A 26,727-nucleotide genomic window follows, 5' to 3' on the forward strand; every position below is an offset into this window, starting at 1 on the left:
TCATTTAGAGAAATAATCTCAGATGTAAAGAATTCTGCCCATTCTGATTAAAGATTCATCCTTTCCCCACCTCCTCTTTCCAAAAGTCAGGCAAAAACAATGTTGACACCGTGGTGTGTAAAATGCTACATTTTTTTGGGCAAATCCCAGTCAAGAGGAGGGAGAAAAGAAAGTGCTTGAAAAATAATTGCATTATTTTTACTTTCAGCAGCTATAGTAGCGTGTGTCAAGATTAGGATATGGCTGTGATGTGCTGAACTAAGTCTAGAAATGCTAAAAATATTGTTTCCCTTCTAGCAATTGAAATTTTAAGCAAAGAAAGACCCTGGCAAAGGCAGGTAGGGAGATCAAATTAGAATTCTTATCTCTCTCCACTGTAATAGGCTGTTTTTTATAAAGGCTGGTAAGAGCTAAGTGCTAACCTGGGTCAGCCTAAGACTGGCTATAGGAGGGAAAAGTGTTTTTAAAAGGGGCAGTGCTGAGTCAAAGAGAAAGGTATTATCTCTGGCATCTAGCACCACAAAGAGAAGTCTGTGTGTGTAGAATTGTTGAAAAATCAGAATTGGTGATAGAAATGGTTTACTTTGGAGTTGTAAGTGTGAGGCGTGCAGACGCCATGGGCGCTGTTGCAGGGAGGTGGGGGGAGAGCTTTGTCTGTGCATGACACATGTGTTTTCCATTGATATCTGGAGGCAGACCAGTAGCTGTAACTTGGCCTGACAAAGCCTTATTGAAGTACAGACAGAGTGTGGTTTCAAAGCAGTCAGAAAAAAGAACGGGAATGCTGTTCAGGAAATTCTTCAGGCATGGGCAGGGACTTGGCTACAATTCTGCTTTTGGAAAATTTGACCAGGGCAAGCTTCTGAACACGGGCTGGGCCTAGCCCCGCTCTGCAGCCAGTGTCTCTCCCCTGGAACTCCTCAGCGGACTCTAGAACTGGGCTCCGTTTCCATCTGCTTGCTTCTGAGAGAGGGAGACAGAGAGACAGAGAGGGAGACAGAGACAGAGAGACAGAGACAGAGACAGAGAGGTAGGATCCTATTAAGTTCCTTGCATTCTGTGTCTGTTTTAACAGTGGGTCTGATAACTGTAGTTATTGAAAGTTTCTTTTTCTATTATGAAAGGAATCCAGAATGTTATTGGTTGTACATTTAGTGTGGATCCCCATTCCCCACCCCCAACAGTTTTCTGCTGAAGTGGACTCTTTCCTCCAGGAATGAGGGGGAGGGGGAGTGTGGAACGGGGAAAGAATATACAGAACCCATTTCTTACCCAGACTGCTCCAATACTCCCCAACTTATTTTTCCTTCTTTCTGCAAAGTGAGACCAGATTATTACCAGCAAGGGCTATTTTAGATGAAAACTGACTGATTCTATCCTTCCAAAAAGTTCTGATGATAGCTTTTTTAGAATATGACCCTCGTTTCAGAAGGAAATCAAAGAATAAATGAGGTTGATGATTCTCCCCACTCTTTCTGAGTGTAATACCAGATATACATAAGGAAGTCTGATATGCTATTAGCAGAGAGGATTTTGGTTGCTGTTAGAGATGCTTTTGATATATTGACTTTGAAATATCTTAGATCCACATTTTGCAATTCAGGAAATCATTCAGTTTCCGTTATTCATTTCAGTTTCCTTCCTGAGAAGGCAGTCTGCAGTTTTAAACTCCATTAAAGTATTTTGTGCATTGTGCAAAAAGCTAAGTGAATGTCATATTCAAATTCACAGGTTCTGGGTCACACTGATAGTAAATAGCAGAAATGAGATTTGAACACAGATCTTTTGATTCCAGTTGAGGGGATTGGAGAGTGGGATTTCTTTTTTTTTTTTTTCCATTTTCTTTCATTTTAGGTTGTGCTTGTCTTCTGTATTCTCTTCTTAAAAAAAAAAAAAGCCTCATGAAGGTTTTTTTCAGGCTCAGTATTACAATTTACTTGGGGCTCTTCCCTATGTCACAAACTCCTTTCTTTACCCTGGGAACATTCTGACTCCACATAGATTTTGCAATTTATTGGTGAGCATTTCAATTGAGGCCACACTTTTAGAAGTAAAGGCAATTGAGTTATAATGATGACAATGTGTTTTTATAGATGTTTCTGGTTTTTGAAAAATACTTTTTTCACATATAATATAACCTTCTGCATCCTAGTAAGTAAGGGTCTTAAGTTGCTGCCTGAGATTCAGAATATTTAAATAAGTCACCCGTGGTCAAATAGGAAGGAAAAGCAAAATTTAGACTTGAACCCATCTTTTACACTCTGAGTATATAACATTGCATCCATTATGCCACTGTATCTTAGTAACCTCTAATTGGATAGGGTTTCTTCTTCCTCCCTCTATCTCTTTCTCTCTCTCTCCCTCCCTTCTTTCCTTTCTTTCTTTCTTTCTTTATTTATTTTCTCCTTTCTTTTTCTTTCCTTCTTTCCTTCTTTCCTCCCTCCTTTCCTTCCTTCCTTCTTTATTTCCTTTTTCCCTTAATTGGTTAGTTTACCTGTAAGGGGAAAGGGAAGAGAATAAGCATTTACATTACACCTACTATGTTCTAAGCATTAAGTTAAGTACCTTAAAAAAAAAATTTCATTGGATCCAACACCTGTGCAAGGTAGCTGCATATCGCCATTTTACAGTTAAGGAAATTAAAGCAGAGGTCAAGGTTTGCCTAGAGTCATATAAATTTGAATCCATATTTAAACTAAGGTTTTTCCTTACCCCAGACTCAGTGTTCCCTAGTGTGTCTCATGTACAATGTGTAACAAAACTTGCTAAAAAGGAGAAAAGACCTAATAATTTGAAGTTTTGTTGAGTAGCCAGGAGGACTAAATTGAGATTTATAAGATCATAATGAGATTTATAAGATCATTATGAGATCATAAGATCACAGAATCATAAAAGAAGTTTGGGGGAAGATACTTCATAATACCTCAGAGGTCACCTAGTCCAATCTCTTTATTTTATAGATGAGAGTTGCTGATGTTTGTCCAGAAACTATCCTAGAAACAAAGATTCTGGATGAATCAGAGGTGATGAGTTGGCATTTGATTTTCACTAGATTCTGTAGCATCTAGGATGACAAGAAATAGATTTCTAATAAGTGGAGACAGACTTTGCAGAGGTGTCTAGAGGTACCTCATTAGCAGTAGAAATGACTTTTTGAGTCTGGACATTTCATTTCTCTTGCAGTTAGGATGCTGAAACAATGCATCTCACCTACCTCTTTAGTAGAAAATGGAAGCATTTTTGGCTTTGAGGACTTCTCAGTCTGCAGAGACTTGTGAGGTTTTTTTGTTTTGTTTTATTATTTTTTTCCTAATTTATATCTAGTAGAGGCTTGGAAACTGATTGGACTTGGACCAAGGTGGAATGTAATAGAAAATGACCATAATAACACATATAACTATGATAATAATAACAATAATAGGTCACATTTATGAAGTACTTTAAAGGTTTATAAAGCATATTCCTCTTAGGAACAAGGTGAGATGGGTAGTAATATATATTTCCTAAGTAGCTAGCTCTTTCTGTCTTTCTCTCTCTCTTTCTCCCCCTCTTTCTCTCTCTCTGTGTGTCTCTCTATCTTTCTGTGTCTCTCTGTTTTTCTGTGTCTCTCTGTCTCTGTTTCTCTGTCTCTCTGTCTTTGTTTTTGTCTCTCTCTCTTTCTCTTTCTGTGTGTGTGTGTTTCTCTTTCTCAAGGAAGAAAAAAACAGAGAAGAAACATAACAGGACAGTTATCCTTATAGGAAATTTGGGAGGCTGAGTTTTAGTTACAGGAATTCCTTAATTGCATAGGCTGAAACTATACAGAGACTGCCAGGGAGTGATCTATTCCTCTTGATGTCTATTGCCTATCCAACAGGAATAAACTATGACCTCAGTAGACAGAATTGTATTTCTCTGTTCAGAATATGAGATCACATGGTCAGATTACTGTCCTTTCTGGAAGAAATCAGATATTACATTTGTAGAGCCTAAAGCTGCCAAAGTTCTCAGATTTCCTATGGAGGAGGAGCCATACCCTAGAGACTTTATTTTTAAACCAAGTTGCATTTCTAAGGTTTTTAGCTGCAAAAGAAGAGTATAAGTGTGTTCATGAAGCTAACAAAAGTAGTGTTAATATTGCAAACTCATTACTTTTTAAGGATCTAGGCTATGACCAATTAAATTTCAAACATATGGACATTACTTCCATGGGTACACATCCCTATTCCTCCACTCACTCTAAACCTAAGTAATTCTTATCCATGTATTGCCACAATTACTCTATAAAGAACTTTTTTGATATTCTGGGGCCCTTTCTCTGGGACTTTTATAGACTCTGGAGTATGAATGGAGAATGTGCGCTGTTCATCTTGTAATCCATCATTTTCTTTTTGATCATTCTTGTATTCAATTATTTTGTAAGCCACTACTCAACAATTTGTAATATGGTAAAATTTGTTTGAATCCACCATGGAACTTTCAAGTGCATCTGGGTTATTTATAATTTGGGTTCTTCTACAAACATGAGTATTTCTATTAGAGCCATATAGTATCACTGGGAATCTTTTGATAAGAAACAATGCTTAATTTAGCCTCTAGAAGGGAAGTCCATTATTTAGAAAAGCAAAAAAAAAAAAAAAATCACAATAGGAAAGATTAATGTCAAGTCCATGCTAGAATTTTCCTAAAACGAAGAATTTGGGGACTTGGAAGGGCTGTGAGTTATTTTATTCATCTCACTATTTTATTTATTTTTGTAAAAGCTTTTAATTTTTCAAAATATATGCAAAGATAGTTTTCAGCATTCACCTTTGGGAAACTTGTGTTCCAAATTTTTCTCCCTCCCTCCCCGCTCTCCACTTCCCTAGATAGCAAATAATCTAATGTAGATTAAACATGTATAATTCGTCTAAACATATTTATTTCCACATTTATCATGCTACACAAGAAAATGAGATCAAAAAGGAAAAAAAAGAGAAAAAAAACAAAAAACAAGCAAACAATAACAACCAAAAAGTGAAAATACAATATTGTAATACATATTAAATCCCCATAATCCTCTCTCTGGATGTAAATGACTCTTCTATTACAAACCTATTAGAATTGACCTGAATCATTTCATTGTTGAAAAGAACCAAGTCCATCACAGTATCTTGTGGTTTCTATGCACAATGCTTTCTTTCTACTCACTTCACTTAGCATCAGTTCATGTATCAAAATTATCCTGCTGATGCTTCTTACAGAACAATAATATTCCATTACATACCATAACTTATTCAGCCATTCTCCATCTGATGGGCATCCACTCTTTTTCCAGTTCCTTGCCACTACAAAAAGGGCTGAGACATTTTTGCATATGCCAATCCTTTTTCCTTTTTATGATCTCTTTGCATCTTGCTACTTTTAGAGATAAGCAGAAGTAAAATAAGGAATAGTCACTAGAAAGGAACAGATGAGAATAAAACAGATCTTTTCAAGTCTGATTCCCTTTAAGAATATGTACTTACTGTTGGTTAAAAAAATAAAATAGTATATGTTGTCTATCCCAATAAAAGAGCAGTTAGGTCGAACACTGGGATAGATCACTACACTTGGAATCAGGAAGAGATATTTTCCTGAGTTCAAATCTGACCCCAGACACTTAGCCCAGGCAAGACATTTAGTTCTGTTTGCCTCAGTTTTCTCATCTGTAAAATGAACTAGAGAAGAAAATGCAAAGCACTTCAGTATTTTTGCTAAGAAAACCCCAAAACAGGGGCATGGAGCAAAGTACAACTGAAACACCTGAGTAACAACATGAACAACCCCAGTGGAAGGTGAGCTTTTAAAGGCAGCAACAGTAATTTTTAAATTATATTTTATTTTTCATTTAAGAAGCATTTCCCTCTTAGACTTTGGGGAGGGGAAACAAAAACAAAAACCCCTTGAAACAAATAACCATATTCCAGCAAAAGAAAGAAAATGATGCTCCCCAGGGAAACTGTTTGTGTTTAATCTTATCACCAAATTGGTAATTCAAGCCTTGGATATTCATCATCTTCCAACTCCTCCCAATCTTCCTTTTTAGATGGCAAAAATGTTGGGACTTCCCATCACACTCTACTATGCATTTTCAAATTTGCTTGGTTTCAACACCACAGAATAGAAAAACACTAAACTGGGTACTTCCTGGTATCCATTCTGGGTACTCCCTGATATTTATCCCACTTTCCAGTTTCCTTTTGTGTATTGTTTTCCATCATTAGATTGTAACCTCTCTGAGGGCAGGAACTATCTGTTATTTAATTGTATTCCCAAAAGTTAGCACAGTGTCTACTTCCTAGTAGATGCTTAATAAATGTTTATTGAGTTTAAATTGAACTGAAAAAAGTTCCTGCTCTCAAGGATTTCATAATCTAATGAGGTAGTCAAAATGAAAACATACGCATACACATATGTATGCATGAATACATACATATATACACATACTTACATATGTGTATGTGTACATATATGGATGCATTTATGTTTTGTGATTATATACACATATATAAAAACAAAATACATACAGGGAAAATAGAAATAATCTCAGAAGAAATGGACTAAGATTAAAGTGTAAGAAATAATTTTTGTACAAGATGAGACTTTAACAGGAAAACTGGAAAGTGGAGATGGGGTGGTTGAGAGTAAGGATTGCCAGTAAAAATTCCCAGAGTAGGAAGGTGGATAGTCTTGTGCAAAAAAAAAAAAAAAATAGTATCACTGCATTTCAGAGGATGGATATTTTGTGGGGGAGATGGAAAGAAGCTGTAAAGCACAAGGAAACTGGAAAAATAGAAAAGGTTTTCAGAGAAACAGTATTTTATATTTGACCTTGGAGATAACAGGGAAAGACTGGATTTGATTGAATAGTTGAAATTTGGGATGGAAGGAGAAGTTTGTAATATGATCATTCTTGTGTTTAAGGAAGATCAGTTTGATGACTTAGTGGAAAATGGATTAGAGTGACAAAAAAACTCAAATTAATAGACCAACCATCAGGACATTGCAGTGAACAAAGTAAAAGTTGATGAAGGTCAAATCAAAGTGGTTGCAATATCAGAGAAGAGGAGACCTATAGGAGAAATGTTACAAAGATAGCAGTGAAAGGACTTGGCAAAAGATTGATTGTGGAGTAGGGGGAAAAGGAGGAGTGGAGGGTAAAACTGGGCTATGAGTCTGAGTAGCTAGGGGAGTGGTGATAACCTTGAAAATGACAGAGAAGTCAGAAAAGAAGAAACTGGGCATTTTTGGTTCTGTTTCTATTTTGGACATATTGAATTTAACATATCTTACAGTTAGAAATGTCTAGTTGAAGATAGGAGATTGGAGGTGAGGAGAGAGGTTAGGACTAGATAAATAGATCCTTGTAACATCTGTCTAGTTTCATCCACCTAGGGATGAGTTGAACCCATGAGAACCAATGAGATCATGTAAAAAGAGTAGAGAGGGATAATAGTACTCAGAGAGACCACTTCCAGTTAAATGATTAGATCAAAACCAGACTATAGAGAGTTTAGAAGAGTGAAAGGAAAAGAAGTAAAGACATCAATTGTAAGCTTCTTATGGAGTTTAATCACAAAAGGTACAAAATGCATTAAGAAAGGCAGCAGTCATGGTATAAAGTAAAGGGTTTTTTAAGATAAGAAAGACAGGAATGTATTTGTAGGTAGTAGAGAAGAAACCAATAAACAAAGAGAGGCTGGCAATTAGGAAGAAAGTATGATAAAGGGAAGAATTTGCTGGAGAATGGAAGGAGATCACTTGTGTATATTAAAAAAAAAAAAAAAAGTTTGTCATGGCAGGAAGAATTACCTCTTCTTAGTGTCTTAATTCTTCCTTTCAATTCCCAGTACCCAACACAGTGTCTGGCAAATATTAAGTATTTAATATAAATGCTTGTTGACTGAGGGGCTATGTTAAGATTACATTGTATGCTTCTCCATTTTGATCACAACTGAGTGTAAACATGGACGTAATGTTTATGAGCAGAGAAATAATTAAAAACAAAACAAAACAACTTTAAGTTGGAAGGGACTTAGGAGTCCATTGGGTCCAACTTCTCACCCAATGCAGGAAACCTCTCCTAAAACACAGTTGACTTATGATTACTTAACATCTACTTGAACACCTTCAGTAACAAATTTTAATATTTCACATGACATTTATTCCATTGATTGGCAGCTCCAGTTATTAAAAGTCCTTTTTAAAATTGATCTGAAAGCTGCTTCTCTACAGCTTCTAAGTATCGAGCCTCTAGAGTCACACAGAATAATTTTTCTCATAACAATCTTTCAAAGATTTAAAGACAGCTAAGTTCTGCCTAAAACACCCTCTTACTGGTCAAACTATCCTGAATGATTTTGATTAAACAACATAAAAAATAATAGCCTGCTCTTTGTCATCAGGATGCTCTCCAGTTTGCCAGTACCTCTCTTAAAATGTGATGACCAAAATCCAGATGTGGTCTGACTAGTGTAGTATACTGTGGGCTTATTATTTCCCAGGATCTAAACTAAAGAAAATCCCAAAATTATAGAATCATCCACGATCATAGATTTAGAGTGGGAAAGGACTTCTGGAGCCTATTATTCCAAAACGTCTTATTTTACCGATGAATAAACTGAGTCCCAGGGTATTTAAATGATTAAACAAATGTCACACAGTTAATGTGTCAGATAGGGAATTTGAAACCTGGTGCTCTTACTTTGCAATCAGTGGTTTTTTGCTTATTAAAGAACCTAATAAATACTTTTTATTATAGATACCTTAAGTATCTAAACCTAATGGATAACTCTAATTAAAGAACCTAATAGAAATCTTTGCTCTTGCTTATCTAACTTAGTTTTCCTTCTATCTGTCTCAGATTTAAAGGCAATAGTTGGTTCTTTTCAAACTTCATTCTTTTGTGATGGCTAAAGCCTGAGGGAAAGAATGCAGCAGCAGCAGCATGGTGTCATTTTCTCCTTACACAGATAGGGTCACTGCCTTGTAGGAAAAAAAAATGCTATAGGTAATATTGTACCTCATCTCATGTCTGAGGCAGGATATACATCTTGTATGACTGATTGCCTCTGGAATAGTTTAGTATCATGGTTTTAATGGAACTTAGGCAATATGCTACTATGTGTGTATATGTGTGTGTGTGTGTGTGTACAATTGTGTTTATTTGTGGATAAGGCAGTGGAAGCTATTAAAGGAAGCACAATTCACTGATAAAAACTGTATTTCTGGGGATTAGAACTTCACTCTTGCCTCAATCTCTTTGCCCTCTTAAGAGCGATGGTATCAGATTCTCTGAATGCTCTGCTTTTTAAATCAGAACCTTCTGAATGGTTGGAAACTGTTCTTAGTTTTTCTAGGGTATCAGTGTGCAGTCACTGAATCTGCCTTTATTGAGGTCATAATAAACACTAGGCCTTATGCCTCTTCTCTATGCAAATGACTTGATACCATATTGCTGTACTGAATGTGATTGAGGTTATGATCATGGAAACCTCTGGCTATGTCAAATGCAATGAAGAAAAAACTGGACAGGAGGGGAAAAATTTTTAAATGATGATTGTTTTAAATATAATTTGTTTTCTGTCCTCCTGTTCATGACCTTCACCTTTTTTATTCATTCATTTAGTTATTTATTTTTAATATACATCACCTTCATGAATCATGTTGGGAGAGAAAAATTAGAACAAAAGGGAAAAATCCATGAGAGAGGGGGAAAAAACAACAACAACAAGAAATGAACATAGCATGTTCATAGTATTGACTAACATTCAATCTCTATAGTTCTTTTTCAAAATACAGAGGGCATTTTTAGTCTGAAGTCTATTGAAATTGTTTGGATCACTGAGCGACTTAGAAGAACCAAGTCTTTCATAGTTGATCATCGCACATTCTTGCTGTTATTGTGTATAATGTATTCTTGCTTATGCTTGTTTTACTCAGCATCAGGTCATGTAAATCTATTCAGGTCCTAAAATCAGTTGATTCGTCATTTTTATAGAGCAATAATATTCCATTATCTTCATATACCACAACTTATTCAGCTATTCCCCAATTAATGGGCATCGACTCATTTTCCAATTCTTTGTTACCACAAAAAGAGCTGCTACAAATATTTGATAAAAGTTTCATTTCTAAAATAGGTAAAGAACTGTCAAATTTTTAAGAATATAATTCATTCCCCAATTGATAAATGCTCAAAGGATATGAACAAATAATATTCAGATGATGAAATTAAAGCCATCTATATTCATATGAAAAATGCTCTAAATCATTAGTGATTAGAGAAATGCAAATTAAAAAAAAAAAAACTCTGAGGTAAGTTTATCTAAAATGACAAGAAAAAATGATAAAAGCTGGAGGGGATGTGGGAAAACTGGGACACTAATGCATTGTTGGTGGAGTTGTGAAAGTTCTGGAGAGCAATCTGTCACTATGCCCAAAGGGCTATAACACTGTGCATACCCTTTGACCCAGTAGTGCAACTAGTGGGTCTTTATCCCAAGGCAATCATAAAGGAGGGAAAAAGGACTCACATGTGCAAAAACTCTATACTGAGTTTCTGACATATTATTTTCCAGTTTTCCTAACAATTTTTATCAAATATAAAATAGTATCCTAGAAGCTTGAATTCCAGTCTTTATCAAATGCTAGATTACTATAGGCTTTGATTATTATGTCATGTGTATTTATTCTATTCTATTGATCCACCACTCTATTTCTTAGCCAGTACAAATGGTTCTGATGACCGCTGCTTTACAATATAGTTTTAGATTTGTTACTGCTAAGCCACCATCCTTTTTATTTTTTCATTAATTCTCTTGATATGCTTGACCTTTTCTTCTTCTGATGAATTTTGTTATTATTTTTCTAGCTCTGCAACATATTTTTGACAGTTTGATTGGTATGGCACTGAACAAATAGACCAATTTAGGCAGAATTGTCATTTTTATTATATTAGCTCAGTGGTGCCCAACTTTAACATAAACTTGAAAGTCAAAGTCAAGAATAGTTTGAGAAAATAGGCAAACATCAAAAGAAAAAAAAGGAGAAGAAAACACTTGAGCCTCACAAAAATATTACTATGTTGAGTAGAAGACAAAGACATAAACTTATGACAACATTAAATGTTACAAGCAAATCCTCAGAGGAAAATATTAATTGGATCATAACACAAAAAGAAATCTTGGAAGACTTAAAGAAAGAGATAAAAGTGATAGAGGAAAAATTGGGGAAAGAAATGAGAGTGATACAAAAAATATGAAATTAAATTAAGAACTTGCTTAAAAAGAGGCACAAAACACTAAAAAAATTTAAAGTGAAATTTTTCAAATGATAAATGAGGCACAAAAATATAGTGAAGGGAAGAACTCTTTAAGGAAAATTGGTTAAATAGAAAAGGAGGTATAAAATTTAATTCTAGAACTCCTTAAAATGCAGTATTGGTTAAATGAAAAAGAGGTACAAATGTGAAAAGAGTCAGATCATTTTGTATAGTAACATTTGTGTTGTAATGATGATCAGCTGTGAAAGAATTGGCTTCTCCAATCAATACAATGATCCAACACAAATCCAGAGGACTCATGAAGATAAAAGAACTCCTGTGCAAATTGAAGTATAATTCTCTCTCCCTTCTTCCCTACGTTCTCTCTCTCTCTCTCTCTCTCTCTCTCTTACTCTCTCTCTCTCTTTCTCTTTGTATATATACCCACATATTCACACACACACACACACACATATATATGTAAGTATATATGCATATGCCCTTCACTTTCATCTTTCATATTCTTCTAGCTCTTACTCCATTTGTGTGTCTCATCCCTTCCCAAGATTTTCTTTCCTGAATTCATTAGTAACTGGAGTCCATGGGATTGGCAAGAATCTTGCCTAAGGAATGATAGAATTATTTAAATTATTTTTTTAGTTTAAAAAACTCTATTGTTTCCCTTTTACCACTCACATCATTAAAAAAACAAGAAAACAAAAAGGAAAAGCAAATACTTTATGAATGTGCAGTCAAGCAAAATGGATCCCCTCATTGGCAATCTTCAAAAACTGTATTACTTCTTCTAAACCCTTATTCCATCACCTCTTTGTCAGCATGTGGATATTGTATTTGATGATTGGTCCTCTAGAATTATTAAAATTGGAAGAGATTTCAAGAGGTCATCTAGTTTATCTCATTACTTTAAAGGAAACACCCCACATAATACCTTTAAGACATCTGGAACCCTGCTTCTTCAGCATCTGCCTACAACTGTTTCCTATTAGCTAGGAGAAAAGAGAAGCTCTTGGTTATAGCAATGATTGGAATGTATTCTTAATTACAACATTTCCTCTAACTAACAATCCAGATGTTGAGATTTCAAATTACAAAGCTCCAATATAACCATTAATATTGATGTGGTTAGCTCATTTCATCATGGCCTAATTAGAGATCTCTGGATATGAAACTGTGGACAATGTGGATGTTTGTATCCAACTTCTGCCCCTCAATCCCTGTGTGACCTTGGGCAAAATCCTTAATCTTAATTTCATTTTCTTCAGTTATAAACTGAAGGACTTGAAATGATTTTAATGTTCCTTTTCAAGAATAAAATTCTCATTCCATGATATTATAGATGCAATGATTTCCCAAATATCAGATGAAATAAGATTGCAGTATGAAGAATTAATCAGAGGTGCACAAAAGAATCACAATAGCCAGTGAATGATTAAAATAGCCAGTTTTTAATATGTATATTTCAAGCAAAGGGAAACTTAGGCAGATGTCTGAGGTAGCGAATAAAGGGACAGGGCAACAAAGGAAGAATCTCACCATTGCATAAGCCAGTACTTCTATATCAGGATCTAAAAGGGAAGCTGTACTGAATTAGTTGATAAAGATGAATGAGGGAAGAATTAGCTCTTTCATGGACATGTATTATTGTTTTTCCCATCAAATCACAGAGATATCACAGAGAGGGAGGTCTATAGTTTGTCCTAGATACATTCCCCTCCCATTTCCTATACCTAACCTTAAGCAAAAAAGAAAGAAAGATAAAGGAAGGAAGGAGGAAGGAAGGAAAGAAGGAAGGAAGAGAGGAAGGGAGGAAGGAAGGAAGGGGGAGAGGGAGAAAAGGAAAGAGAGGAGGAGGGAAGGAAAGGAAAGAGAGAGGGAGGAATGTATTAGAGAAAGAAGAAAGTATTAGAAGAAAGAATGAAAAGAAGGAAGGAAAGAATGGAAGGCAGAAGAAAGAAAAAAGAAAGGAACAAGAGAAAGAAAGAAAGAAAGAGAGAGAGAGAGAAAGGAAGGAAGGAAGGAAGGAAGGAAGGAAGGAAGGAAGGAAGGAAGGAAGGAAGGAAGGAAGAAGGAAGGAAGGAAGGAAGGAAGGAAGGAAGGAAGGAAGGAAAGAAAGAAAGGGAGAGAGAAAGAAGGAAGAAAAAGGGCAAGGGAAGGGAAGGGAACAAAAAAAGGGGGAGAAGGAAGAAAAGGGAAGGTAATTGCCCTGGAATGTTTTTGATATTTCCAGTGATGAGCATAGATTTATGTTAATTCATTCATATTCTTGCCTCATCCCTTTATGAGCCTATACCTTATTCTAAACCAATGAACTTTGGGCCAACCAGAATCAGAAATTTAAGTGAAAAGGCTAGGGCCCAATTAAAGAGACCTCAATAACAAAATACTGGCAGGCATATTTGAGGCTAACAATTGAATATTTAGCCAGTGAACATAAAGAAGGTCTGGCCCTATTAAATGCTTTCCACAGATGTCTTGGCCATACTTCAGCAAGTTTTCTAAAAATGTAAAAAAATTAAGTCTATGTTGAATTTTTTAACTCTTAATATTTTGTTGAATAAATATCTTTCTTCCCATTCCTAGAAGGAGAATTTATTTCTGGTGCTTCAAGAAGCTTATTTATAATACAAAATCCTGCCAGTACAGATGACAACTCCTCCATGCCTTATTAAACTATATTATGAGTTGATGTAGATAGAAGTTTGATTTCTTTGTGTCTGATCTCTACAAACTTAACTAGACTGGCTATAGAATAAGAGATAAACAGTTATAGTATCATAGATTTTGAATTGTAAGGGACTGCAAAGGCCATCCAATTCAACCTCCTCCACTGTTGATATCAATCATGTATGAAGCCTTTCCATCTTCCTCATCTACAAAGCTCACATATAATACATTTTACTTAATAATGTATTTTTTCTCAACAAACACATGAGCTAGAAAGACCTCATGTTATTCCCCTATTTTAAATATGAAGACATTAGTCACAGATAGATGATTTCACTGAGTGAGTTAATGCCTCAAAAATTTAATACTAACTTGCACTGAAATATGATGTTTGATTTTTCAGGGCAGATATTGTGCTTTGTATTGCTTATTGCTAAGGGAAACAAACTCTGGCTGATAAAATGCTGAGCTCAACACTGTATATCTGCTTAAGGGGAATGTTAGAATATATTAGAGAAAAGGACTTTAGGAAAGTAGTTTAGAGAGACACAAAGTATAAACCTTTGAATGACTGATGGAATTCACGAATTAACAGACATGAGGGAAAGCTAGTCCCCAAGCACACCTCTTGACTTCTACTGCTTATAACCAAGGAGATTTTTCAGAGTGAATTCGCCTTGCTAAGATCATTCTCTCTTTGAGGTGAAGTACTTTATCTTGCTCCAGTCAACAATTTCCTTTTTGTTGTTCAGTGATTTCCATTGAAAATGACTTTTTGTGACCCGGTTTGGGATTTTTCCTAGCAGAGATGCTAGAGTGGTGTGCCATTTCCTTCTCTGACTTATTTTACAGATGAAATTGAGACACAGAGTGAAATGACTTAAGGGTTACACAGGTAGCAAGTGCCAGATTTGAACTCAGGAAAAATGAGGGGTTTTATTTTCATACTTCAAGTCTTACACTCTATCTAATATAACACCTAGCTACCTCAAGATATCCTTTACAATGATATATTCTTTGGTCTCTTCTAATCTATATAATTTCTCTGACTTCTGTTTAACATTTTGCCTAGATACATAGGTTTCTCCATATTCTTGACAGTCTTGTGTATAATCATCATTTGGAACAAGGCAACTAAGCTGGTAATTTTAAGTTAAGTACTACCTTCTTCTTGAGAATAATCAGGGAAAGTGGTGTATATACTGGCCCTCTCAAAATACTTTACTCATAAGCTTACAGGTATTTATAGAGTTGTGTATAGAATTAATTTTACTATTGCAAGATTTCTAACCCTGTTAGAGATGGTAGAGAAAAGGAATGGATCTAGCTATTGTCTCCCTCTTTGGAGAGGAATGGGTCAGATCCAGATCAATTATCTGTTTTTGCAATTTTGATATTTTTAGAAAACACACACATATACCTCAAATAGTGTTTATAACACTTCTGAACCCAAGTTCAGTGCTTCCTTCACTTATGCCACCAAAAATTAAAACAAAAAGACATATAATGTTTAACAAATAGTATGACTACTTCTCCACTGTGCTCTGAACCTGGAACAGATCATTAATTTACATAGCATTCTTTCACATGGGTCTCAACAACCATTGTCATTGCAATTTCAGCAAATACTTCAAGTTGCATAGAACATGCTGATTTCCATTGTTAGAGCATATTTCTCACTTGAAACGTCTTATGACAATGAAATCAAAGTTCAATTTAAAAAAAAAAAAGCATACTTGTCCTTTACTTTTTTAAAGATTAAAGAAAAAATTTAATCCCTCCTAGTAAAGTGTGACTTCACTAATGAAGGCATTCTCTCTAATAATAATAATCATCAACATTCAGGCCTTCCTTTCCTATGAGACATTTGTATCTCTTCTCAAATAAATCTTCCATAAGGTGTACACTGCTGGAGGTTCTTCTTAAATTCTCTTTGTGTTATAAAGACCAATGTAACATCTTACCCTGTGAACATCCCATTTTTCTATCCACACATTTCTGATGACATCATTTATTCTGTTTCTCCTACAATATTCCTTTTTTGAATTGTGCCATAGATTGCTCAAGTCTCTAATGTTCTGCCTTACTACTGCACTCTGGGTGATTCTTAGCATCAATTCTTTATTGCCCATGACATTCTATGAGCACATAACATCACTAGTTTAAGAATTTGTTGTTGGGAAGATGGACCTTTGTTTCTGAGAGAAAGTAAGTTTTTTGAGAGTGTGAAAAATGTCATTTTTGTCTTTCAATCCTGAGTCCTGAGAGGATAGTCTGGCATAAAGTAGGTGCCTAATAAATACTTACTGTTTCAATGCACAAAGAAAACTGAAGCAGTACATATGAAACTTTCCATTGACTTTGAATACTTGCTTAAATAAAGCTCTTCATTCCTTGACCATGCCAAATAGCAGAGCTCACTGTACTGATTTTTTTTTTGGGGGGGGGGGCTTCTGTTAATGTTGTTTTTTTTTCCTGAGGAAAAATGTTGGTCCTTCTATCAAAACTGAAAGTGATGATGGGTTTATTACAGCTTCCATGTGCTGCCAAACAATAGCAATCCCAAACTAATGCCTTTTATAAATGTCTGGAATCAAACAGTCCCTGAAGCCATGTGGGTCTAGATTCATTTCGCCAGCGTTTAAATTGGAAATAGATGCAGAAATTAACATGGTTAATGAAAGATTACTTATGTGCCCAGATGTCCAAAAAATGACTTAGATACAATAGCCTCTAGAAAAGAGTAGAATAAAAGTGTGGGCAAGTGCTTACTTAATTCAAGCCCAACATTAAAGTATTTGCTTATTTTTTTTAGAGTTACATAGTCATACTAAGGGAATTTATCTGATTTGTGCAGGTTATTACAACAGACAACAAATACAACTGTTAAGTCTAGTAGCCTATTTTAAATGACTGCTTTGGATGACTGGAGAAGCACAGCTTGGTGTTCCTTAAGCCAATTTATTTCTGCTTCTTTGTTTTAAAGTAAATTCTTTATGCCCAGCAAGGCTAACAAATCACTTCAAGTTTTTTGTTTGTTTATTTGTTTTGTTTTGTTGTTCACATCTAATCAGGCTGTGTAGCCTATTTTGTAAACAAGCAATATCACATTGGGGAGCCTTCAACTGTTTCTTCATTGCCAACATGATCAAGTCCAAACACTTTAGCCTGGAATTCATGGTCTTTAAATCTGTCTACAACCTACTTTTCCAACCTTAATAAAAATCAATTCAGCAAACATGGATTAAGGCTCTACCATGTGCAAGGTTCTATGTCAAACTTTGGAAATAGACAAAAATTAGACAGTCCTTGTTTTCAAAGAACTTCTATTCTACTTATTTCTCAAGGATCCTGAGAGGAGTCCTCTGTTGTATCACACAAGTCATTCACTGTGATTTGTGATTTCTCTAGGACTGCTGATATTATTTTAGCCTATTGTGAATGAGAGGCAGAATCATGGATTTGCAAGAGCCAGTTTGAAAAGTCTCATGAGAGCTAATTGTTAAATTTTCTGTGTGATCATTTGAACTGAATACCATTTATATATTAGTATTCACCTTCAAAGTAGGATTTTATTTATTATTTTGTTGGATTCTAAGCTTATGGAAGTTATTGGAAAAATGTTAATAATACTAAACTGTATTATTAACATTTCTAGTATCTTCTAGTATCCTGATTACACTCTAGTAATGTGAAATTCAATATGGATAATTGCAAAGGTTCATACCTGGGTTCAAAAATCAAATATAAAACCTGAGATTCATAGTTAAACAGAAATTTGACAACAGTGGGGGTTCTGATTGGATTGTCAGTGCATTGCACTGCTATATAATGTATAAGATAAAAACAAAAACAAAACCTAATGGAAATTTAGTTTGTATTAATTAATAAAGCCATAGATTCCATAATAAGGATACAATTGTTCCCCTCTATTCCTCTCTAGTTGTTTCACTTTTCCAGTATTGGGTTCACTTCTAAAAGCCATTATTTATGAAAATCATTGTTAAGAAACAGCTAAGTGGTGCAGTGGATAGAGCACTGAACTTAGATTTAGCAATACCTGAATTGAGTTCAAAAGATGCCTCAAATACTTCCTAGCTTTTTGACCCTGGGCAAGACACTTAAATGCCACTGCCTTAATTTCTTCACTTGTGAACTGGGGATGGTAATAGCACTTATCTCCCATGGTTGCTTTGAGGATCAAATGAGATGATATTTATTAAACACAGCACAGTATCTACTACATAGTAGAGGTTATATAAATCTTAGCTGCTGCTGCTGCTGTAGCTGCTACTACTACTATTACTACTACTATTTCTGCTACCATTGTTATTAACCAAAAAACTTTCATAAAAAGATTATCAGGATAGTGAAGATCCTTTAATCCATAAAATATGTTGATAGAAAGTTGAAAGGCCTGGGGATATGTATTTAGCTTGGAGAAGAGAAGGCTTAGGGAAAATGTAATAACTATGTTCAAAGATTTGAAGGGTTTTCAAGTAGAAAAAAGATATGACTTGTTCTCTTAAACCCCACTAATATGAAACACTATTAATTTCAAATTAGTTACTATTTAACTAAACTAATAGTTTACCTACTAACTAGTATTCACACTAGTAACTAGTCACTAGTTTCTAACTAGTAACTAACTTTTAATACTAGTTACTAGTTAATAAGATTACTACTTAATTAGTGTAACATTCCTTACTAGTTAAATACTACTAGTTTAAAACTAGCAATATGGGTAGTGACTAGAAGCAAATATAGGTTTTATGTCAAGACCCTGCTAGCATTTAGAGCTTTCTCAAAAAAAATTGGCTTCCAGTGGGGCTACTGCAGTCCCTCTCCTGAGAGGTCTTCAAGTAAAGGATAGATGATCAGACAAGGAGCATGTTATAGCCCTTCCTTTTCATGTATTAGTTGAAAACCAAAGTTCTTCCCTGCCAACTTTGAAATTCAGTGAGTCTATAATATTGAATGTTCTCTCTCCTCCTCTACTAATACTATCCTACTCAATCTCCCCACCTTCATGAAACCTTCATATCTTAGCCTGAAGTTTTCTCCCATCCTTGATCACCTGTCATATTTGCTTTCTGTTTTAGTTATTTTTAAAAATCAATCCTCCATTGTTTTGTGGCATTAAACATCTGAGTCGGTTGTTAATAAATAGATAGAGTGCTACATTTGTAACTGTTTATTGTGATTTGGAGACATGAATTTACCTCTCTGCCTAGATTTCTTTGTCTTTAAAATGAGCAGGTTGGACCAAATTGATAATCCTATAATTTTTCTGTGATTGTACTTCAACTCCACAAGTTTTTTAATGTCTTTGAATGCAGTAGATATGACTTTCGTTTAATAACTTTCACTCTCCACATCTAATATATACTGGGTGTTCAAGTAATGCTTGCTTTGATTAAAAATATAAGATATGTGCTCAGTTGAATCCCAAGAAGAATGTAACATTCCCTCACATTTATTTGTGACTGCATTGAACCCTGCAGAGTCTGCCTCATAATGTAATTATGTTTATGTCCTATCTTTCCTTGCTTACTTTCCCAAGACTACTAGGAACTGGGGGAATATAGATACTAATACATTGTGGATGGTATATACTTATTTAATGTTATAGGTGTTTTCACAGATAAGTTTTCTATATGGAGGCTTTTCATAATCTTTCTCCACTCTCAGGTAACATTCTCCCCAAAAATGACTTTGTATATGTGTGTATGTATTTTATACTCATTTATTTGTGTCTTATGTTGTTCTTCCTCCAGAAGAATGTAAATTCTCAAAGAACAGGGACTCTCTCAATTTTACCCTTATTCCCATGGCCTAATATTAAGCCTGGAACACAGTAGGTCCTTAGGAAAAGCTTTTTGAATTGAAACTATGTATCTTGAGTCTGAGTCTTGGAATCCTGTACTCCATGGAAAATATTTCATGAGGATCTGAAAAGCTGAAATCTGCAGGGCACATATTTTCTTGCAAGGGAAATAAACCCTAAGATATCAAATTGGAAAGTTAACAAGATACTGTTGATATGAGGAAGAAGAGTCACAATAAAATGACAACAAAACCAAATTATAGAATCATAGGATCATAAATCTGAAGATCATAAGCCAATGAACCTCATTTTATAGATGGGGATACTAAAGTTCAGGGCAGATTAATTATTTGCCTTAAGTCATGCAAGAAGTAGGTATTGGAGGTTAGTAAAGGTGGTAAATACCTTTTTTGTTGGGTTTGGCTTTTGAGACTGCATAATCCTGTTTTCCAAAGGTTAGAAATACAGAAATTGCTCATGGGCCCAGCTCCACTACTACTCCACACAGGAGCATTTCCAGCTTAACTTCTGACCTGAATTGGTTCCCCTCTCCTTAATTACTATGGTTTTCATTTTCTCTTATTCCATAATGTAACAAGATAATACAGATTCCAAATGGGCTTAAAGTACTACACCTTCAACCTCCTGAACTCAATAGCCTCAGTATCCTCAATAGCAGGGACTACCAACTATTACACATACTGGCTGACATTGCAACTTTGATGGTGACAGGAAGAAGGTATAGTATACAGAAAAGTCTCTGTAATCTAGATCAGGACAAGGCATCTTCTATTGCCTGCTCAATATTCTAACTGAAATGAAAATAATCTTTTTTTTTTGGTTTTTAAATTTATTTTAAATTTGAATACAAAATAAGAAAAGAGGAAAAAAATATGATGTACACAACAGAAGATAAGAGAGGATTGAATATAAGGCAATACATTTCCATTTCAAGGAAACCTATATTATAAATACTACACAGTGTTTTCAAAGCTGTCCATCCTTTCTTTGTTCCTTTGCTCTTATGGTTTTTTTTTATTATAATAACTTTTTATTGACAGAACCCATGCCAGCGTAATTTTTTACATTATCCCTTGCACTCACTTCTGTTTCAGTTTTTCCCCTCTCTCCCTCCACTCCCTCCCCTAGATGGCAAGCAGTGCTATATATGTTAAATATGTCACAGTATATCCTAGATACAATATATATATGCAGAACCAAACAGTTCTCTTGTTGCACAGGAAGAATTAGATTCAGAAGATAGAAATGACCCAGGAAGAAAAACAAAAATGCAAACAGTTTACATTCATTTCCCAGTGTTCTTTCTTTGGGTGTAGCTGCTTCTGTCCATCATTGATCAATTGAAACTGAGTTAGGTCTCTTTGTCAAAGAAATCCACTTCCATCAGAATACATCTTCATACAGTATCGCTGTTGAGGTATATAATGATCTCCTGGCTCTGCTCATTTCACTTAGCATCAGTTCATGTAAGTCTTGCCAATCCTCTCTGTGTTCATCCTGCTGGTCATTTCTTACAGACCAATAATATTCCATAACATTCATATATCACAATTTACCCAGCCATTCTCCAATTGATGGGTATCCATTCATTTTCCAGTTTCTGGTCACTACAAACAGGGATGCCACAAACATTTTGGCACATACAGGTTCCTTTCCCTTCTTTAGCATCTCTTTGGGGTATAAGCCCAGTAGTAGCACTGCTGGATCAAAGGGTACACACAGTTTGATAACTTTTTGGGCATAATTCCAGATTGCTCTTCAGAATGGTTGGATTCGTTCACAACTCCATCAACAATGCATGTGTCCCAGTTTTCCTGCATCCCCTCCAACATTCATCATTATTTTTTCCTGTCATCTTAGCCAATCTGACAGGTGTGTAGTGGTATCTCAGAGTTGTCTTAATTTGCATTTCTCTGATCAATAGTGATTTGGAACACTCTTTCATATGAGTGGTAATAGTTTCAATTTCATCATCTGAAAATTGTCTGTTCATTTCCTTTGACCATTTATCAATTGGAGAATGGCTTGATTTCTTATAAATTAGAGTCAATTCTCTATATATTTTGGAAATGAGGCCTTTATCAGAACCTCTAACTGTGAAGATATTTTCCTAATTTGTTGCTTCCATTAGTTTTATTTGTACAAAGGCTTTTTAATTTAATATAATCAAAATTTTCTATTTTGTGATCAGTAATGCTCTCTAGTTCATCTTTGGTTACAAATTTCTTCCTCCTCCATAAGTCTGAGAGATAAGCTATCCTATGTTCCTCTAATTTATTTATAATCTCATTCTTTATACCTAAATCATGGACCAATTTTGATCTTATCTTAGTATACGGTGTTAAGTGTGGGTCCATGCCTAATTTCTGCCATACTAATTTCCAGTTATCCCAGCAGTTTTTGTCAAATAATGAATTCTTATCCCAAAAGTTAGGATCTTTGGGTTTGTCAAACACTAGATTGCTGTAGTTGACTATTTTGTCTTGTGAACCTAATCTATTCCATTGATCAACTAATCTATTTCTTAACCAATACCAAATGGTTTTGGTGATTGCTGCTTTATAATATAGTTTTAATCAGGTACAGCTAGGCCACCTTCATTTGATTTTTTTTTTCATTAATTCCTTTGACATTCTCGATCTTTTATTATTCCATGTGAATTTTGTTGTTATTTTTTCTAGATCATTAAAATATTTTCTTGGAAGTCTGATTGGTATAGCACTAAATAAATAATTAGTTTAGGGAGTATTGTCATCTTTATTATATTTGCTTGACCTATCCAAGAGCACTTAATATTTTTCCAATTATTTAAGTCTGACTTTATTTGTGTGGAAAGGTTTTTATAATTTTGCTCATATAATTCCTGACTTTCCTTTGATAGATAGATTCCCAAATATTTTATGCTGTTGACAGTTATTTTTAATGGAATTTCTCTTTGTATCTCTTGCTGTTGGATTTTGTTGGTGATGTATAAAAATGCTAAGTATTTATGGGGATTTATTTTGTATCCTGCAACTTTGCTAAAATTATGAATTATTTCTTTTTTTTAATAACATTTTATTGATAGAATGCATGCCAGGGTAATTTTTTACAGCATTATCCCTTGCATTCACTTCTGTTCCGATTTTTCCCCTCCCTCCCTCCACCCCTTCCCCCAGATGGCAAGAGTCCTTTACATGTTGAATGGGTTGCAGTATATCCTAGATACAATATATATGTGCAGAACCGAACAGTTTTCTTGTTGCACAGGGAGAATTGAATTCAGAAGGTATAAATAACCCGGGAAGAAAAACAAAAATGCAAGCAGTTTATATTCATTTCCCAGTGTTCTTTCTCTGGGTGTAGATGCTTCTGTCCATCTTTGATCAATTAAGGCTCTCTTTATCAAAGAGATCCACTTCCATCAGAATACATCCTCAAACAGTATCGTTGTTGAGGCATATAATGATCTCCTGGTACTGCTCATTTCACTCAGCATCAGTTCATGTAAGTCTTGCCAATCCTCACTGTATTCATCCTGCTGGTCATTCCTTACAGAACAATAATATTCCATAACATTCATATACCACAATTTACTCAACCATTCTCCATTTGATGGACATCCTTTCATTTTCCAGCTTCTAGCCACTACAAACAGGGCTGCCACAAACATTTTGGCACATACAGGTCCCTTTCCCTTCTTTAGTATCTCTTTGGGGTATAAGCCCAGTAGAAAAACTGCTGGATCAAAGGGTATGCACAGTTTGATAACTTTTTGAGCATAGTTCCAAATTGCTCTTCAGAATGGCTGGATGTGTTCACAATTCCACCAACAATGTATCAGTGTCCCTATTTTCCCACATCCCCTCCAACATTCCCCATTATCTTTCCCTGTCATTCTAGCCAATCTGACAGGTGTGTAGTGGTATCTCAGACTTGTCCTAATTTGCATTTCTCTGATTAATAATGATTTGGAGCATATTTTCATATGTCTATAAATAGTTTCAATTTCTTCATCTGAGAATTGTCTGTTCATATCCTTTGACCATTTATCAATTGGAGAATGGTTTGATTTCTTATAGATTAGAGTCAATTCTCTATATATTTTGGAAATGAGGCCTTTATCAGAACCTTTGATTGTAAAAATGTTTCCCAGTTTATTGTTTCCCTTCTAATCTTGTTTGCATTTGTTTTGTTTGTACAAAAACTTTTCAATTTGATATAATCAAAATTTTCTATGTTGTGGTCAATAGTGATCTCTAGTTCTTCTTTGGTCATAAATTCCTCCCTCTTCCACAGGTCTGAGAGGTAAACTATCCTATGCTCTTCCAATTTATTTATCATCTCATTCTTTATGCCAAGATCATGAACCCATTTTGACCTTATCTTGGTGTACGGTGTTAAGTGTGGGTCAATGCCTAGTTTCTGCCATACTGATTTCCAAGTTTCCCAGCAATTTTTGTCAAATAATGCATATGAATTATTTCTAATAGCTTTTTAGTAGAATCTCTGGGGTTCTCTAGGTATACCATCATATCATCTGCAAAGAGTGATAGTTTGTTTTCCTCATTGCCTACTCTAATTCCTTTAATCTCTTTCTCAACTCTTATTGCAGAGGCTAGTGTTTCTAATATAATATTGAATAATAATGGTGATAGTGGGCAACCTTGCTTCACTCCAGATCTTACTGGGAAAGGTTCCAGTTTTTCCCCATTGCATATGATGCTTATTGACAGTTTTAAATATATGCTCCTGACTATTTTAAGGAAAAGTCCATTTATTCCTATACTCTCAAGTGTTTTTATTAGGAATGGATGTTGGATTTTATCAAATGCTTTTTCTGCATCTATTGAGATGATCATATGGTTTTTGTTAGTTTGGTTATTGATATAATTGTTTATGCTAATAGTTTTCCTAATATTGAACCAAGCCTGCATTCCTGGTGTATTGTCTTGGGGATGATTTTCTGTAATCTTTTTGCTAATATTTTATTTAAGATTTTAGCATCTATATTCATTAGGGAGATTGGTCTATAATTTTCTTTCTCTGTTTTCAGCCTACCTGGTTTAGGTATCAGTACCATGTCTGTGTCGTAAAAGGAGTTGGGTAGGACTCCTTCAATCCCTATTTTTTTCAAATAGTTTATATAGCATTGGAGTTAATTATTCTTTAAATGTTTAGTAGAATTCACATGTAAATCCATCTGGTCCTGGGGATTTTTTCTTAGGGAGTTGGTTAATAGCTTGTTGTATTTCTTTTTCTAAGATGGGACTGTTTAGGATATTTACTTCTTCCTCTGTTAATGTGGGCAAGCTATATTTTTGAAGGTATACTTCCATTTCATTTAAGTTGTCGAATTTATTGGCATAAAGTTGGGCAAAGTAACTCCTAATTATTGCTTTAATTTCTCTTCATTAGTGGCGAGTTCTCCCTTTTCATTTTTAAGACTAACAATTTGATTTTCCTCTTTCCTTTTTTTATCAGATTTACTAAGGGTTTGTCTATTTTGTTGAGTTTTTCATAGAACCAACCCTTAGTTTTATTAATTGATTCAATAGTTTTTCTACTTTTAATTTTATTGATCTCTCCTTTTATTTTTAGAATTTCAAGTTTAGTGTTTGACTGGGGGTTTTTAATTTGTTCCTTTTCTAGCATTTTTAATGCTAGCCCAATTCATTGACCTTCTCTTTCTCTATTTTGTGCAAGTAGATGTCTAGAGATATGAAATTTCCCCTTATTACTGCTTTGGCTGCATCCCACACATTTTGGTTTGATGTCTCATTATTGTCATTTTCTTGGGTGAAGTTATTAATTATGTCTATGATTTGCTGTTTCACCCAATCATTCTTTAGTATGAGATTGTTTAGTTTCCAATTATTTTTTGGTCTACTTTCCCCTGGCTTTTGGTTGAATGTAATTTTCATTGCTTCATGGTCTGAAAAGGATGCATTTACTATTTCTGCCTTACTGCATTTGAGTTTGAAGTTTTTATGTCCTAATATATGGTCAATTTTTGTATAGGTTCCATGAACTTCTGAGAAGAAAGTGTATTCCTTTCTGTCTCCATTTCATTTTCTCTAGAGATCTATCATATCTAACTTTTCTAGTATTCTATTTACCTCTTTGACTTCTTTCTTATTTATTTTGTGGTTTGATTTTTCTAATTCTGAGAGTGCAAGATTGAGATCTCCCACTATTATAGTTTTGCTGTCTATTTCTTCTTGAAGCTCTCTTAATTTCTTTTTTAAGAATTTAGATGCTACACCACTTGTGCATATATATTTAATATTGATATTGCTTCATTATCTATGCTACCCTTTAGCAAAATGTAGTGCCCTTCCTTATCTCTTTTAATTAGATCAATTTTTGCTTTTGCTTGATCTGAGATCAGGATGGCTACCCCTTCTTTTTTAACTTCTCCTGAAGCATAGCAGATTTTGCTCCAACCTTTTATCTTTCCTCTGCACGTATATCCTGTTTCAGGTGTGTTTCCTGTAAACAACATATTGTAGGATTATAGCTTTTAATCCATTCTGCTAACCACTTCCTCTTTATGGGGGAGTTTACCCCGTTCACATTTATGGTTAAAATTACCAATTCTGTATTACTTGCCATCTTGCTAACCTCTGTTTATGCTTTTCTCCCTTCTTTCCTCCTTACCCCCTTCCCCAGTATTAAACTTGTGAGCACTACTTGCTTCTCACAGCCCTCCCTTTTTAGTATCCCTTTCCGCTGCCTTAGAGTTCCTCCCCCTATCTTACTCCTTTCCCTCATAGTTTCTGTATTCCCTTCCACTTAGCTTATTCCTTCCTTTTTCACTTTTCCCTTCTCACTTTTTAATAAGGTGGGAGAAGTTTCACCATAAATTGAATATGTCTAAAATTTTTCTCTTAAAGCCAATTCTGATGGCAGTAAGATACCCACTATATTCATCCCCCTCCATTCTTTCTCT

At 34.9% G+C, this 26,727-nt stretch overlaps 1 protein-coding gene across 4 annotated transcripts in view; it reads left to right on the forward strand.

Moving 5' to 3' along the window:
- SGCD (sarcoglycan delta) overlaps nt 1-26,727 on the forward strand; it is a 739,981-nt gene that overhangs the window by 268,628 nt on the left and 444,626 nt on the right. Inside the window, exon 1 of one of the 4 annotated variants that reach the window (XM_051978785.1) lies at nt 866-1,030. The exons of the other annotated variants lie outside the window; for them this stretch is intronic. The gene's annotated coding sequence lies outside the window, so the exon portion shown is untranslated. Of the gene's footprint in view, nt 1-865; nt 1,031-26,727 lie in introns of those variants that run through there. 4 annotated transcript variants of the gene reach the window in all.

Source organism: Antechinus flavipes, chromosome 2, assembly GCF_016432865.1.
Source record: "Antechinus flavipes isolate AdamAnt ecotype Samford, QLD, Australia chromosome 2, AdamAnt_v2, whole genome shotgun sequence".
Taxonomy (NCBI): Eukaryota; Metazoa; Chordata; class Mammalia; order Dasyuromorphia; family Dasyuridae; genus Antechinus; species Antechinus flavipes.